This window comes from Plectrocnemia conspersa, unplaced genomic scaffold, assembly GCF_051122295.1.
Source record: "Plectrocnemia conspersa isolate PC_06_02 unplaced genomic scaffold, ASM5112229v1 ptg000011l, whole genome shotgun sequence".
Classification (NCBI taxonomy): domain Eukaryota; kingdom Metazoa; phylum Arthropoda; class Insecta; order Trichoptera; family Polycentropodidae; genus Plectrocnemia; species Plectrocnemia conspersa.
In genome coordinates this window covers 7,658,360-7,673,969 of record NW_028277175.1, presented here as the reverse complement: position 1 = coordinate 7,673,969, position 15,610 = coordinate 7,658,360, and the positions used below count along the sequence as shown (strand labels likewise).

The 15,610-nt window shown below is 28.5% G+C and overlaps 1 protein-coding gene across 3 annotated transcripts in view; it reads right to left on the bottom strand.

Annotated features, from left to right (window-relative positions):
• Window positions 1-15,610, bottom strand: part of LOC148229316 (protein lozenge-like) — an 80,566-nt gene that overhangs the window by 34,244 nt on the left and 30,712 nt on the right. The window lies entirely within an intron of this gene.

The following is a 15,610-nucleotide window of genomic DNA, read 5'->3' as shown; positions in this document are numbered from 1 at the left end:
AAGTAGTTGAAAAAAAATAGCAATCAAAAAATTAATATTAAAATAAAATAAAGATATGTTCTTACTTTTTAATGTTGAATTTTAGTTAATAACACTTTTTATGTTTATATTGAATTATATGTATGGCTATTTAATTATAAATTAATTATTAAAATATATGATACTGATAGGTAAGGTAAGCTAATTTATTTATATGGATGCATTTTTTGCTCCTCACATTCTAATTTCCGCGGTAGCTGACTCCTCGGGGCAAGTGTCCGAAGGTGGAGAAGCAGAAGAAGCAGATCGTCCGTACCAACCGGCTGTGGTTTTGTGGTCAGAGCCTCCTGCTCCTTTCCCCTCGAAAATTGTACGACCTTAAACGTAGTACACCACCCACAATTTAACACGCATTCTTTTATCGCCATTAATACTGGCATGATACGTCGGTAGGTAGGGTCAATACCTCCACCGCCGCACTTACGTAATAATAATCCTACCCCTGACCCCGCCCAATGGGATTTTTGTCAATGGGATACGAGAGCCCATTGATGGTGGAAGTCAGTGGTGCAAGTCAAAGAACGCTGACCGAATTCCACTGACCGCAGGAAAAACTTAAGCTCAGTTAGTGAATGGGGTTTATACTATTATTGTATAGGATACACTGTAATATATATATTGTTGGACAAAAAACTTTTTGGAGGCCATCAAGATATCTATCAATTTTAAGTATTTAGAAACACATAAGAATCAAATTTTTGCTATACATATTTGCAGAAATGTAGAGCATCAAATAACATTTTTGTTTTTAAAAAAGGATTGCAATTCTTTGCTTAAAATGCAAAAAAACAGTTCTATCATTATCAATGGTCATTTATATTATTTAGTTTCATCATAAATAAACCCATATCTATAGTTAAAATTTAACAACAAATTGCTGAAAAATACTATTTTGTATTTTTTATTAAAATAATACTAATGATATCATATATATCAAAAAACAATAAAAAAGTTAATCATACTCTACAAAAACTTTGCACTTTTTGCTACACAAATAGAATTACTCGATTGAGATGTAAAATTACAGACTAATTTTAAGTGTATCGCTTGTTTTTCCGCAAAAGCCTCTTCTATTTCATTTTTGTATGGAAAAATAATTGGTTTGTTAGTATATTATATGTTATAATGAAAATCAATTTTATTTATTAAATTATTAAAAACAATGATTTTATGATTTGATTAGAAAAATTTCTATGAACAAAATTTGTTTAAGAAATCTAAAAATTTTCATAAAAATCATTGTTTTTAATAGTTTAATAAATAAAAATGATTTTTATTATACTATAACATATAAAAAAATAATTTTATATAAATTTGAATATTAATACAAATTTATATCTTATTAATTTTTGCTAACATTTATATTGTTTATTTTGCATAATTTTTATAAGTAATTATGTCATGTAGCTAAATATTTTCCACTGATTTACACGCTATAAATTTTTATTGGCAGAAAAATTCGAATATTTAATTTATATTATATGTTAAGTTATGTGCGACTATAAAAAAATGATTAATAAACCAAAAATATATACATATACATCATTATAATAACAAAAATTGTCCTACAACTTTATAATCACATTCGCTGAAGTTTTAACAATCTTTTCCTCTATAAATAAAAATGTTTAACGAAAGTAAACTGAATAAATTTATTTAAAAATTATAAATTAAAGTACTAAATTTCGGAAATAACTATGCTAGTTACTTAATATTATATAACTACGAAAAAAAATCAATATAACCATTTAAATAATTTTATGAGGAACAATATTATATAAAATATAATAGAACATACCTGATAGAATTTTATTATTTTTTTAAGAAATGAAATGATAATATGCAAAATTATTTAATATCCAGGTACTTTGAGCTAAAGAATTGAAAAAAATATTATAAACATATTAGACCAGTGGTTCTTAACCGGTGCACCGCGGTGCACCAGTGCACCGCGAGCTTATTGCTAGTGCACCGCGAGAAAATTAGTAAAAACAAAAAATCCGCAAAATAGTAAAATCTTAATGTTTCAATCAATTTATATTTTATTATAGTCGTGATACCCCACAATGGATAAATTTATTACTAAACGAAATTGTGAATGAGACTAAAATATTAATGACACTGGGAGTACAAGTGGAAGAAGTAGTGACGATGTTACTAGACATCATACGTCTCATACAAAAGAAAATATATCCAGTAAAATAAAAAAAAATAATGGACAGTATTTTGAAGAATATTTACGTTTCAGTTTTACTAGCATCAACGAGGAAGGATATCACATTCCACTATGTGTTGTATTTGGAGAAAAACTGTCCAATAGCGCGATGGATACTGACAAGTTAAATCGCCTCTTCACTACGAAGCACGCCGATCTTGCGTCAAAAAGTAAAGATTACTTCAAAAGATTGTTAAGCATGCAAAATAAACAAGCGAAATATTTTGTAAAAACTGTTAAAATTTCCGATAAGGCACAACTGGCGTCATACAAGATTGCTGAATTGATTGCTGTACAATTAAAACCACATACTATAGCAGAGTCTCTAATTTTACCTGCATATTGTGAAATAGGAAAAATTATGTTTGGTGATGAAGCAAAAAGGAAATTATGAGAATTCGTCTTTCAAACGATACAATAAAAAAAAATTAAATATGTCGGATGATACTGAGAAAACAGTTAACGATAAACTTTCCAAGCGATATTTTGTTTTACAAGTCGACGAATCTACTGACATTAGCGGTAAGGCACAAATACTAGGATTCGTTCGTTTCATAAATGAAAACAAAATAGTGAATCAATATCTATGCTGCAAAGAACTTACCGAGCATACGACAGGACAAGATGTTTTTGATCCTTTTTATTCATATTTAGAACAATTTAAAATATCATGGGAGTTATGTGCAGGAATTTGTATGTATGGTGCTCCTTCAATGGCAGGCTCATTTAAAGAATTTGTAACCCTTGCAAAGACAAGAACACCTAATATTATATCTACTCACTGTTTTTTACATAGAGAATCTTTAGTTTCGAAAACATTACCAGCAGCACTAAAACCTGTACTAGATCAAGTTGTAAATATAGTGAATTTCATAAAATCAAGACCTTTAAAAACACGCATGTTTAAAAAACTTTGCATTTCTATGGAAGCTATATACGAGTGTTTGCCTTTTCACACTGAAGTCAGGTGGTTATCTAAGGGTAAAGTTTTATGCCGATTCATAGAACTTAAGAATGAATTGTTAATCTTTTTTCGAAATGAAGGTATGGATGATTTTGTAAAATGTCTTCAGAATAATGATTGGTATGCTAAAGTGGCATATTCAGCAGATATTTTTAATTACTTAAATAACGTTAACACAAGCATTCAAAGAAAAAACGAAAAATTCATGACATCCATTGACAAATTGACAGGATTTCGGAAAAAAATAACTCTTTCGAAAAATCGAATAATAGAAAAAAAAGTAGATATGTTTCCTTCACTTAACGAAAACATTCCCAAGGGAGTTATTTCCGCAATAATAGAACATTTAACTTCATTGGAAGAAAAGATTGCACATTATTTTCCATTCTTAAATATAGAAAATTATGACCGGATACAAAATCATCAAATTAGTCTCATTGTCGACTGATCGTACTCTAAAAATTAAATTTTCCGAAATAACTATGAAGAATTTTTGGATTACTGTCCAAGAGGAATATTCAGTTCTTAACATGAAGGCACTGAAAATTTTGTTACAGTTTTCAACATCATATTTGTGTGAGCTTGGTTTTTCAACAACAACTAATATGAAAACTAAAAAACGAGAAAGACAGAAAAAAAATTAAACGAAGAATTCAGGGTAACTACATAAAATATTCGACCTAATATTTTTGATATCTGCAAAAGCCAACAAGCTCAGGTATCACATTAATTAATTTTTGATTGATCATATAAATTCTATTACGTTAAGCAGGAACGTCATTTTGGGTAAACAAAGGGTGGAAAATGCACCACTTAGATTTGCCACCCAAAGAGCACCTTAAAATATTAATACAAATATTTTTAATAAAACACGTAATTAAAAATCGGTTCTAGGGAAAAATTAACTATCTAAATTTATTTTCAATACTAAACTTTTTAATATATTTTTTTTTTAAATATGTAAAAAATTTGTATGTAATTTTGTATGTAACTATTATTTTTTTTAAATATGTAAGAAAAATTATGTCCACATATTTTTTTCGACCTCTTAATTCTGGTGCACCGCCATTTTTTCCCATGATCAAAAGTGCACCGTGACTTTGAAAAGGTTAAGAACCACTGTATTAGACACTATAGGGTTTTATATTTCAGGAATTTTCTGAATTAGAAACATAAATTACATTTCTTTTGAGCCCATTCACAGCTACAGACGAAAATGTGTCTACAAAAATTGTATCACATTTTCAAATTAGTAATGTAGAAGATATAGATTTGGAAGTCATAAATTTAAAATCTCTGCATAATAATGAAACATTCTGGAATTTAGATGATAACAATACATATCCATTATTAAGAAAATGTGCTCAAAAAATTTACTCTGATTGTGCCTCAACATATGCATGTGAATCGCAATTTTCTCGTGAAAAAAGTAGTTGATATTTTGATTATGAGTGTGATCAACAAATTAAAATGTCCGAAAAGATCAGTGTCCGGAAAGATCGTGTCTGCAAAAGTCCGGAAAAATCCGAACACCATTTAATTTATATGCAAATTCACACAACACAAATGCCGATACGAATTTGCTCTTTATGTACATCAAAGTATATACTTGTACAATAAATTCGATCAAATTATGTATTTAAAATTGTCCATCAATTTTGCTGAATTAATTCAACTGCAGCTGATGCTGCAGAAAAAGTTGAAATGATGTCTCTTACTAAACGGTATGTAATAATAAATTGTCTTTTACCTTATACGCCCTCACTTATTATTAATTTGTACAGCACTATTTTATTCATATTTTATAAAATTTAAAAAGTTTAACGACTACGAAAGTAATTAATGATTAATTAAAGCAATTTTTTTTTAATAAATAATATTTTACAAGCAAATAATTGATTTTTAGCTTTCGAATACTTCATCCATTTTTTATTCAATATTTGAATAGTTGAGATGCTTAGAATTAATAAGCACGGTGGTTGCCAATGTCTGGAATCAGACATGTCACCAGAAGAAGAAGAAGAATCATGCAAGAAATTACATTAAAAATATAATGGTATAATGGTACGTTTAACGATTGCTTAATTCAATCTTATGACGTGCTTCAGAGTTTTAATGCTCATCTCCAAACTTGGCATGATTTTCCGAGGCTCGTTTCACGATTTGAGCAACGGCGATAATTTGCCTGATCTGCCGGCTTTTCTATTACGAAATGCAGTTAGCATAGAATCAGGAACTTCATAGAAGAAGCAGAGGAGGCCATTAAGCGTCGTGATGCGGCTCCATCCATCCGGTGGCGCTATTATGAGCCGAGTGATGAACACGAGGCACCGAAATGAGGTACAAAATAAACAGCGAAATGAGCGAGTGGTGATGGCGCCTGCTACTGGTAAACTCTCTCATCAGCCAAATGAGCCAGACCCGTTGCCGCCTCGTGCAAATTGAGACTCGTTCCGACAAGGGGTTGCTTGCTTGTGTGCTTCGCGGCCGTGCTGCGATAATAGCCAATCTTCGTGTCGCTAATTTGTACCGTCAGCTTCCCGCTATACTTTGGTGTAGCTTGGAAGAATTTGATTTTCACAACTGTGAGACAGTGGCGGAACTATGTGGCGCAAGACTCAGCAATGCCATGCAACATCATTGCTTCATGTTCATGTTAATATTATTTAGAAGTGTATTTTTTAATCTGTATTTTGCTAACATTGAATCTGGTTATATTAATCATTTTTGTTATTGATGGAAAATAAACAAACGAGAAAATTTATTTGAACAAGTTCAAAACAGGTCCAGAAGAAACTGCTCGTAAATTAATCCATTCTGACATACAGTTATACAGTATCTAATATGTTTTACAATTCGCAAGAGAAGCAGCATTGGGTCCGCTCAATACTTAAAATACACTTTTCACAATATATCATTTTTTTATATCTAAAATTCTATTACTTATTATATTTTTTTATTAAAAATAGTTTTTTTAACTGAAAATAAGTATGATATGTCTCAAAACGGGAAATCTTACACCATCACAGTAAACACAGTGCGTGTCGATTTATATCACTTGACAATATTAGTCTGAAATATAAAACAGAATTCATTTAACACTTAATCGACGAGTCATTTTTTGCCGCGTGATTTTCGCGCAGCACAGAGTTACATCAGTGCCTTACTTTTTAGCATTAAAAATTAATTTAATTATTAAATTTCGGTCATTTGCCGTTTAAAATCAGAAGATGCGAGAATAATGCCATTTTAAGATATGTTTTATTGATTTGCTTTGCACTTGAATGAAATTTCTGGTAACATTTTACGGTCTCTATGTATAAATTATACAAAGAAATAAATTATATTTCTATACCAGAGTAACTGTCCTAATCGCTTAAAGTCGCTAAATATTAGAACGAGAATTTGTCACCTTTTTATACTATATGTATATTTTTTGCATTTTCGTAATATCCGTCCGCACACGATATTTGGTGTAAAAAATTTTACGTGAAATATTTGTTTAATGTACTTTGAAAGTAAATTCCATTGCAATTAAAGTACAATGGCACCTTGGCCCCACTACACCACTGGATATAATGCTTTTTGATACAAAAACTACTTTATCGCCATCAAAAATAGATCTTCTAAATATCTCAGCTTAGTTTGCTAATAACCCTTATACACCATATTGTTTAAAAATGAAGGCTATTGAAAAAAACAAAAATTAACTATAAAAATAAAATGAATTTCACATTTTTGTATACAAGATTTGACTTTTTTAACACCCGCTATTTTGAAAAAATATTGTGAACTATTCAATAGATTATAAATTTATAGTCACTAATGAATTTGTATTTTTCCCTTTTTCTTCTTTATTACACAAACTAAAAAAGTTTATTGCCAGAAACTGCAAGTGCAAAAGTGTTCAAACTATAATAAAAAAATCTGTGCAAAAACTACTTAAAAAGAATTAGTAATAAAAAAAACTATATGAGCGTGTATGATGGGCTTCGCGCTAGTGACCCGACGCGGCTGCTAATCATATGGTGTTCATGGCGTAGAAAGGGTTAAACAATGTTTTTGCTATGTGTACTGTTAAGAAACGTACAGTGCAAATATGGTTTAAAAAACATCCTGCTGGTGATGAGAGCATTGAATACGAAGAAGGTCGTGAGCGTCATTCCTCAGATGCAAAATCATGCACAGAGTATTTTAAAACAGTTAAGAAAATAAAAACACTTGAAAAATGGGTGCCGCGCAATATCACCATTTCAATTTTTTACTGCACTTATAATACGTAACAGAAACGATATATTTTTTCTCGTAATGTATTTTTTTTACAACAACAAAAAAGCGCTCTGCACAATAGTTAGACAGAAATAAAGTCATAAAACAATGTGCGAAGCCGAAATTATAGCAAAATAAATTATTTACTAATGATCTGTGCTCGACATAATCCGGTATAATTTTTGAATACTTCTGAAACCATTACAGCATCTTAAAAAAATAAATCAACAAATATCAACAATCATTAATCAGACATTTTTATTTGTTTTTAATAGAATTTTTATAATTTCTCACGGGGTTTCTTTAACAACAAAGAGATTGCATTAATAAAACTACTACACAAATACTGACTATTTTGACCTAATGACAAGGTGCTGAAACATTTATAAAGTTAAAGTTAAAATTTGAATACAGTGCTTTTTCAACAGAGGGTTAAAAATAATCGGGGCATTTCGGGATCGCTTCTCGTATTCATTTCATCCCGATTTTGTCAATCGGGAAGAAGTGGATACCTTCCATTCCGGAATATCAGAAACACACATTTAGCTTTATTCATCGCTGTATTTTTCACCGCCTTACGGTTAACGTAGACCCCATCGAAACAATTTAAATTAAATCTACTTTCATTAAAGACCGTCGGTCTTCTTTAAATAAAAATGGTTCTAAAATGGTTCAAGTTTTGTGTTGATTGATCTATTTAATACGTGATAAGCGTATTTATTCCATAAATAACATTTTTTTATCAGGAAGAAGTTGCTTATACCCCCTTTACTAAGCCACATCTAAGGGTTGCCTACACTTATATTTTTATTTAATGCATTCAAAACACTCGCCAGTTTTACGCCTATTACAAGGGTACTTAATATTACACTTAACGCAATTTATTGCTTAACAGATAGGCTGTGATTTTTTCTTGTCCTTAACCTAATTGAGAAATATATAATAATTTGGATTTTTTTACTGTAGAAATGTAAAAAATGTAGACGATTTGTCATTATTTTTATTGCAAAAGTTGACGGAAAATTGACTAACAAGTCACTCAAAAGTGATATATATATAGACATACTAAAAATTTCGAATTAAACTCTTATGATTTAGAAAAGTGATACTTTTTTGCACGTTATGTATAGTTACATATTTCAAAATAATAAAATTGCATATTAATAGTTAATATATACGAAATAATATTGATCGCACATTGCCTGACTTTATAAAGTACAACAATATGCTCGAACATTGCAATAATATTTACTTATTACATAAAATTAAAATTTAATAAATATCAAAATTCATTTATATATTTAGTATGAGTCACGTTGATCTCTCCTAATAGAAGTTTGCAGTTAATTAGGAGTTGTTTCACAGTAACCGCACGCATAATTGTAACAACAGCAACAAAAACACCACACAGCTCTCTAATTGCATATTGACGATTCAACCCTAATATCGGTCATACAAAAAATTTGCGACATAAAATACAATACATTATTTGATATAGTAATGCACTTTTTGAACGCCCTATACCAGATTTGTATTAGCTTATGATTATGATATGGTTACTGCACCTGCAGCCAAATTAGAATCCCAATTTGTGTACAATCCGTTCTATATGAATAACAACACAATCGGCCGACTTCCCGTTCTTGCGGCCATTTCTCTGAATCCACATCTGTATCACGCTTCAGTGGTTCTAAAATAGTTTACTGTGTAACGTGTGATTTATTATAGATTTTTATACCACCCAGATAGTGCAGCTAATATATGAAATTGATATTTGAAATAAAAAAATATAAATTCGGCTGTGGTTATATCGCGAAGCATAATTGCAATTAAAGTTTGACGATCGATGGTTTAACCCATTAGCCGCCGCTCGCGTTACAACCACATCGATAATTATCCAATACCTGGCTGCCCGGTAGCCGTTTTAGATATTAATCACCGTGGACAATGTTAACTCTTTTGTCGGCGCTAAAATTGATCAAACACGAGAGGGGTCATGTTATTAGAGACAATAAAAAATTGGACCTCACTCTATGATTTTTTTTGCTATAGATCAGTGCGTGCGGTTATCTTTTTATTGAAAACGGCCTCCGATAGTTATTGTCCTTAAATGTGTCTTATGGATGCAATAAAAACTATTATTCCTTTCCAATTTGTTTTTTTTTCAGATAAATATTCTTATAGCGGATGCTGTACGTGTAATCGAATCTCGTTTTCAAATTATCGCATCGATTGCTAATATTTTTTTTGATATGATAATGTATTTATAATTTGGATATATTTATGACATGCGTACAATATATCGTTTTATGATTTTAGTATACCCATTATAAAATGTTTCGACTTTGTAAAACTTAGTTTAATTCGTATCTAATATTTTTAAATTCCACTATAATTTTGCAGCTCTAATTTTAATATAAAATCACGACACTGCAAAAAGTTCGAAATAATCAAACTTATATGTAGATTTTGTAATTTAGATTATTTTTATTAAATTATTTATTGCCTATTAAAAATATAGAGAAATTGAAATTTTTGATTAGTTTTACCTACTTCGAATGCTGATATATAATATTAGAAGAACTGAAGTTGCAATTTAGATTTTTGTGGTAAATCTTCCTTAAATGTTTTCGGGATTAGCGATCCTCATTTATATTTCGCTTTAAAAAATGGGCTATACTGTTTATGGAAAATTGTTGATATTGTCATTTGACGACGGAAATAAATTAAGGGCTATTTAAGCCTGTCACTTAAAATTGATTTTAATAATTGTATATACATATATATTTTTTAAATATTTTATAACATAATATATCTAAAAATATATTTGGATATCAAATTTTAAAAATATTGAAATACTGAAATTTTAAATTAACTTAAATTTTATATAATCAACTTGATTTCAATTTTTTTTATAGTTATTGTATGTGAAATTTTACATACATAAACTATAAAAATATATAGTTTTTTTTATAGTTTATAAACATCTGTAAAATTATAATATATGTAGATTTAATCAACATATATTATAATTTTGCATAGATTAAATCAAGATTATTGAATTTTTATTTAAAAAAAGATTTATTAATATGCACAATTAACATATAATATAATCAATCGTATTGTAAGAATTAAAAAAAATTGTGCTCAGAAATCGAGATTTTCATTTTTATATATAAATTTGAGTTTTTTATGTATAATTTCTAGATTTAAATATTTTCTCATGTAATTTAAATGCAAGATATATTGTGTTGATATGATATGTATAAATCAACAAAGAAAATATATCAATATTATATATAATGTAAGATTAGATATTAAATATTAAAATATTAGCTACTATGTAATTATGTTTGTTAAGGCCAAGAAATGAAGCCAACGGCCAGCAAGCTCTTCATATAACCGTAAAATAAATTTAAAATACTGGTGTAAATAACAACAGTTGATTCAGTATTAAATGCACTATATGCATATAAAATTCCCTATAACTAATATAGCTTGATTAGTAAAAAAAAGTATTTTCTATGCCATAATTTAAAAATTCAATCCATAATGAATATAGATTTCTTAGGATAAGATTTCATTTTATGTTCTTCGTTATGGTGTAATAATTCATGAGATATTTATACATTTTTCAACCATCTGCTGCTTACATTACAACATTAAACTAATTAATCAGTTTATATGATTAGAAAAAGGATAATTTTAAATATCGAAAAATGTATAACATAGAGCAAAATATTTAAAATATGATATTGATCTGTTTTTATATTATATTATATTATATTTTCGCCAATAAAAATATATATGTATCTACCGGTGATATGAGCTCACTGAAATTCCAGCGAAAATATAACTTCACGAGTAATACACATTCATTGTAACATATACATACAAATATGTATATTTGCAATCAGTATAAAAAAACAATATTGTTATTACAGCACATTTATTTGCAATTTAATTTAAATGTTAAATTATTGTTTTATATAAAAATATAATATTTTCAAAAATTATGTTTCTAAAACTGAGAAACTGATTTTTGTTAATATATTAATTTACATTAGATTTGAGTGATATTTTGATAGTTTTTAGAAAAAAAATTGTTCTTAAAATATAAATTGGTTAGAAAGAAATACCATTGTTCAATTATATATTTTTTAATTTTAAGTTAACGAATGGTTAAAAAGCAAGTAAATTAAAATTCATGAACGTTAATAAATATATATTGTTCATGCTTTTCAGGAAGTTTTTATCTTAAAATCTTGAATCAATAATTTCAATTGAAACAATTCGATTGCAGATTAGTGCGTGCATCAGAGTGATAAGTTGGAAAATCGAATCCCATTACACGTCCATACATTACATCCATACACATCCATACACATCATACACGTGGCAGATTAAGGGTTAATTTGACGATGGGACCGGCGGTAAATCAAGCCGGCCATTTCCAGCTAATCACGATGCGCCAATGTGAGAAACCGCAATACAAATGTAGACAAATGCATTAACCGCACGGCGTGAACTTCCTACTGCTACCCCAATTGCGAATTTTAGTTCGAAGAAGAAGCAAGCCGAAATTGAGCTAATTTAGTAGACATATAATATAACTGTATTAACTATTTGATGTGTGTGTGTGTTCGTTGCAGAAAAAAAGAAATCGAATTCAAATGAGCTGGTTCCCATGAGACGGTGATGATACATGTAATCCGTATTGGTCCAATTACGTGTGTTGTTTTTTTTCGTGCTGTGCTGCCGTTGGTCGAGCAATTCTATCAAAATATTAGTTATGTCCCACGATACCATTTCGAACGGGGGCAGAAAGCCTCTGGCAAAAAACACAGTGGCGGCGTGAGTGTGTCTAAAAAATTACACAATGGTTTGCAATGTTATATATAGATTGTGTTTAAAAATAAATTAGCAAAATTCATCTCTACTTTCTTTGCTTATAAAGGATACTTAAAAGTAAATTTTAATTGGATTTTAACAATTATTAAGAGATCTAGGTTATAATTAGAAATTTTACTAGCAAAAAAAGTAAAATTTTCTTTATTAAACTTTCAATAAAAATCGTGATTAGTTTTGATTTAAAAGGATAATTAATGTTATCTTGGTAATTTCATTATTTATAGCATTAAAAGTTTTCTTAAAATAGATTTTATATTTGTTATGACTACACTCTCAGCGTAAAAATATGCATGAATGTTATTGTTGACATCAGATTCACATGCCATTCGTAAACGTCTTACTATAGAGCGAACAGAAAGCGAAAATTGACGTTTTGACAGATTATATTCAGTCGGTCACCACCGACATATGAACGGTGAGTCGCAGAAAATAAATGTTTAGATTTAGATCGTAGTTTTATAATTCAGTCTTATTGGATATTTCATCCCGATATTTTGTTAGCTATGTTTTATTACCTAATTTTTTCACATATAAATAAGTAAAGAGATAGGAAAACCATTTTAATTAGGATATTGAATATATTAATTTATTGCAAATTTCACTCACACATTTAGATTGAGTTCTTACCAATATAGGGGCGGATTTATAAAGTAAAATAATCATCTTTTTTATTAAATCTTCCGTTGTAAATTGACAAGCATAAGCCTAATGCGTTACAATGGAGTAAATCTGTACCAACTGAGCAAATCAATCAGATATAACGAATACCCACAAGTAAGTATTAAGCACTAGACTGAAAATCTGGGAATCTGTGACATCTATGTTAATAATTATAAATTATTATGTGTGATATAATTTATGACCAATAGATGTCACTGAAGCTGGGACCATTTTTTTATAATAGCACATTTTTTATAAATAAAAAACGAGTACCCCTGCCGGGGCTCGAACTCACAACCTCAGAGTTATTGGTCTGAGACGTTACAGACTGCGCAATTCCGTCTTTAAATATTAAATGGGCGGCTTAGAAAAATTACAATAATGAATCAAAATATATATCTAAGTATTTAACTATATTAAACCATAACTTTCAACGAATAATTGTATAACTTAGAAACTAAATAGATGAAATATCATATTGGAATATTTTTACAAAATTTATAAAATTTCATTTAAATTGTAACATGCAGTTCGAAGATTTTGCAAGTATGATTATAAAAATATTTTGCTCCATTAAATCAGCTATAATTTAATTAAATATATTCATAATATTTAATTTTTTTTTTAATATAGTGATTATCTGTAGTTTTAATAAATGGCAAGTAATTATTAAACGGTTAAATATATGTTACTGGATATTGTTTTTTTGTCAGAATAACGTTAATTTGTGTTACTATACATTATGCATTATAAATTATGTTTATACAAAAATCTCATATATATAAAATAATAAATTTAGTTTTAGTTTTATCGTAATGACGGATTAAAAGTCGCAGTCGGAACAGAATTAAAATAGCCCAATATCAAGTTAATTTTTTTATGAATAATAAATAGGGCAATTTTATTTTTATTTGACATAAAAATATAATTGGCTAATTCTTTCATGAATATGTTTAAAAATTACATATTAAATATAATTTTTTCAAGAAGTTTGTTGATTTCTTAAGAATTTTCAGAGCCTTTTTTGTTGAAAATTAAATGTGTACGAATATTTTTTACCGCTGCATAAAAAAGAGTGGGTCTGGTCCAAATGTTGTGAAAATAAATGTATTTTTTAGAACTTTTGTTTAGAGGTCAGAAGTAAATATTAATTGTTACCACGTTTTTTGCTTTAGTAATCTAAGAACTACATTTAAAATCAGATAGAAACCGCTCAGTAAAGTTTTCCTGACGGTAAACTTAAATCTCGTTTTTTTATTAATTCAAAGACATTAAAAATATAAAGTAGCAACAGATGTAAGAGACAATTTTCCTTACGATTGTAACAAATCGTCCATTATAACAAATCATCATTCTATTGAAATTTGCTGTGTAAACGATCATTCAGTTAATCAATAATATAAATACATATACTATTGTATTATATTCAAATTTTATTTATATATTAAAATTTTCTAAGAAAAATCGATAAATGAAAATAAAAACCCTCATTTCTCGAGCAATCAAAAACATAAAGAAACCAGAATGTCTAAAATTACCCAACATATTAAATTTGATATGCCCTGCACTGACAATCCAATTTTTCCTATAAAAATGTTTATGAAGTATTGTAAAAGGAAATCATTTATAATGAAATACTTTCATATGTATTTACAATTTTAGCATATACAGTAGAACCCCCAATAACACGGTAAATTGGGGACGTGTTATTGCGGGGTCACACGCGCCTGATTCGTACGTACGTATTGCAAAAAAATGTATGAGAATTTTCAAGAACCCCAACTACACGCACCCAAATAGCACGTCCCCAATTTACCGTGTTATTGGGGGTCTACTGTATCAAAAATTGCTCATAATATATGTATCTAATAATTATGAAGGGTCAGCAAAGCTCTGGTCGTAGATAGTAAATCGTTATAGTGAAAACTAGTTCTGTTAAAATATTAACCAGTAACTATATATTCAGTTAATAACATATAACATGATAAACTAACCCAGTAATAAATACTGAGCATAAAACTACTGCGCATTTATTTTAGTGTGTGATCATTTATTAAAAACATTGATCGTTCAATTACTGAAAATTACTTAATGCACTTAATAAATTAACTGCAATATTTTCCGCTGATAACTAATTAAAAATGAAAGCCATTTAGTTTAACTAAATGTAAATTGAATAGATATATTTAGCTCGAAACTTTGATATATAAACATTTTTTCTCTATGCATTTTAGATTTAGTTTAACTTTCAATTGCATTGCATATTTAATTTGTTACTTAGCTAAAGTTAACTAGCTTTTTATTTTTTCATGAGCATAAACATTTCATAGTGTTACATATTTGTTTATAAAATGTAGTTTATAAAAATGGCACGACTCATAAAATCAAAATTTGATGGTAAAATTTTCTAAAAATATATTTAGAATATATAAAGGTATGTTTTATTAAATTGCTTTAGCATATAGTGATATTAAAATATTTTTAAATTAATGCGTCGCCCCTGTACTCAATATGGAACGTGATAAATAAACTCGCAAGTAAGAGGCGATCAT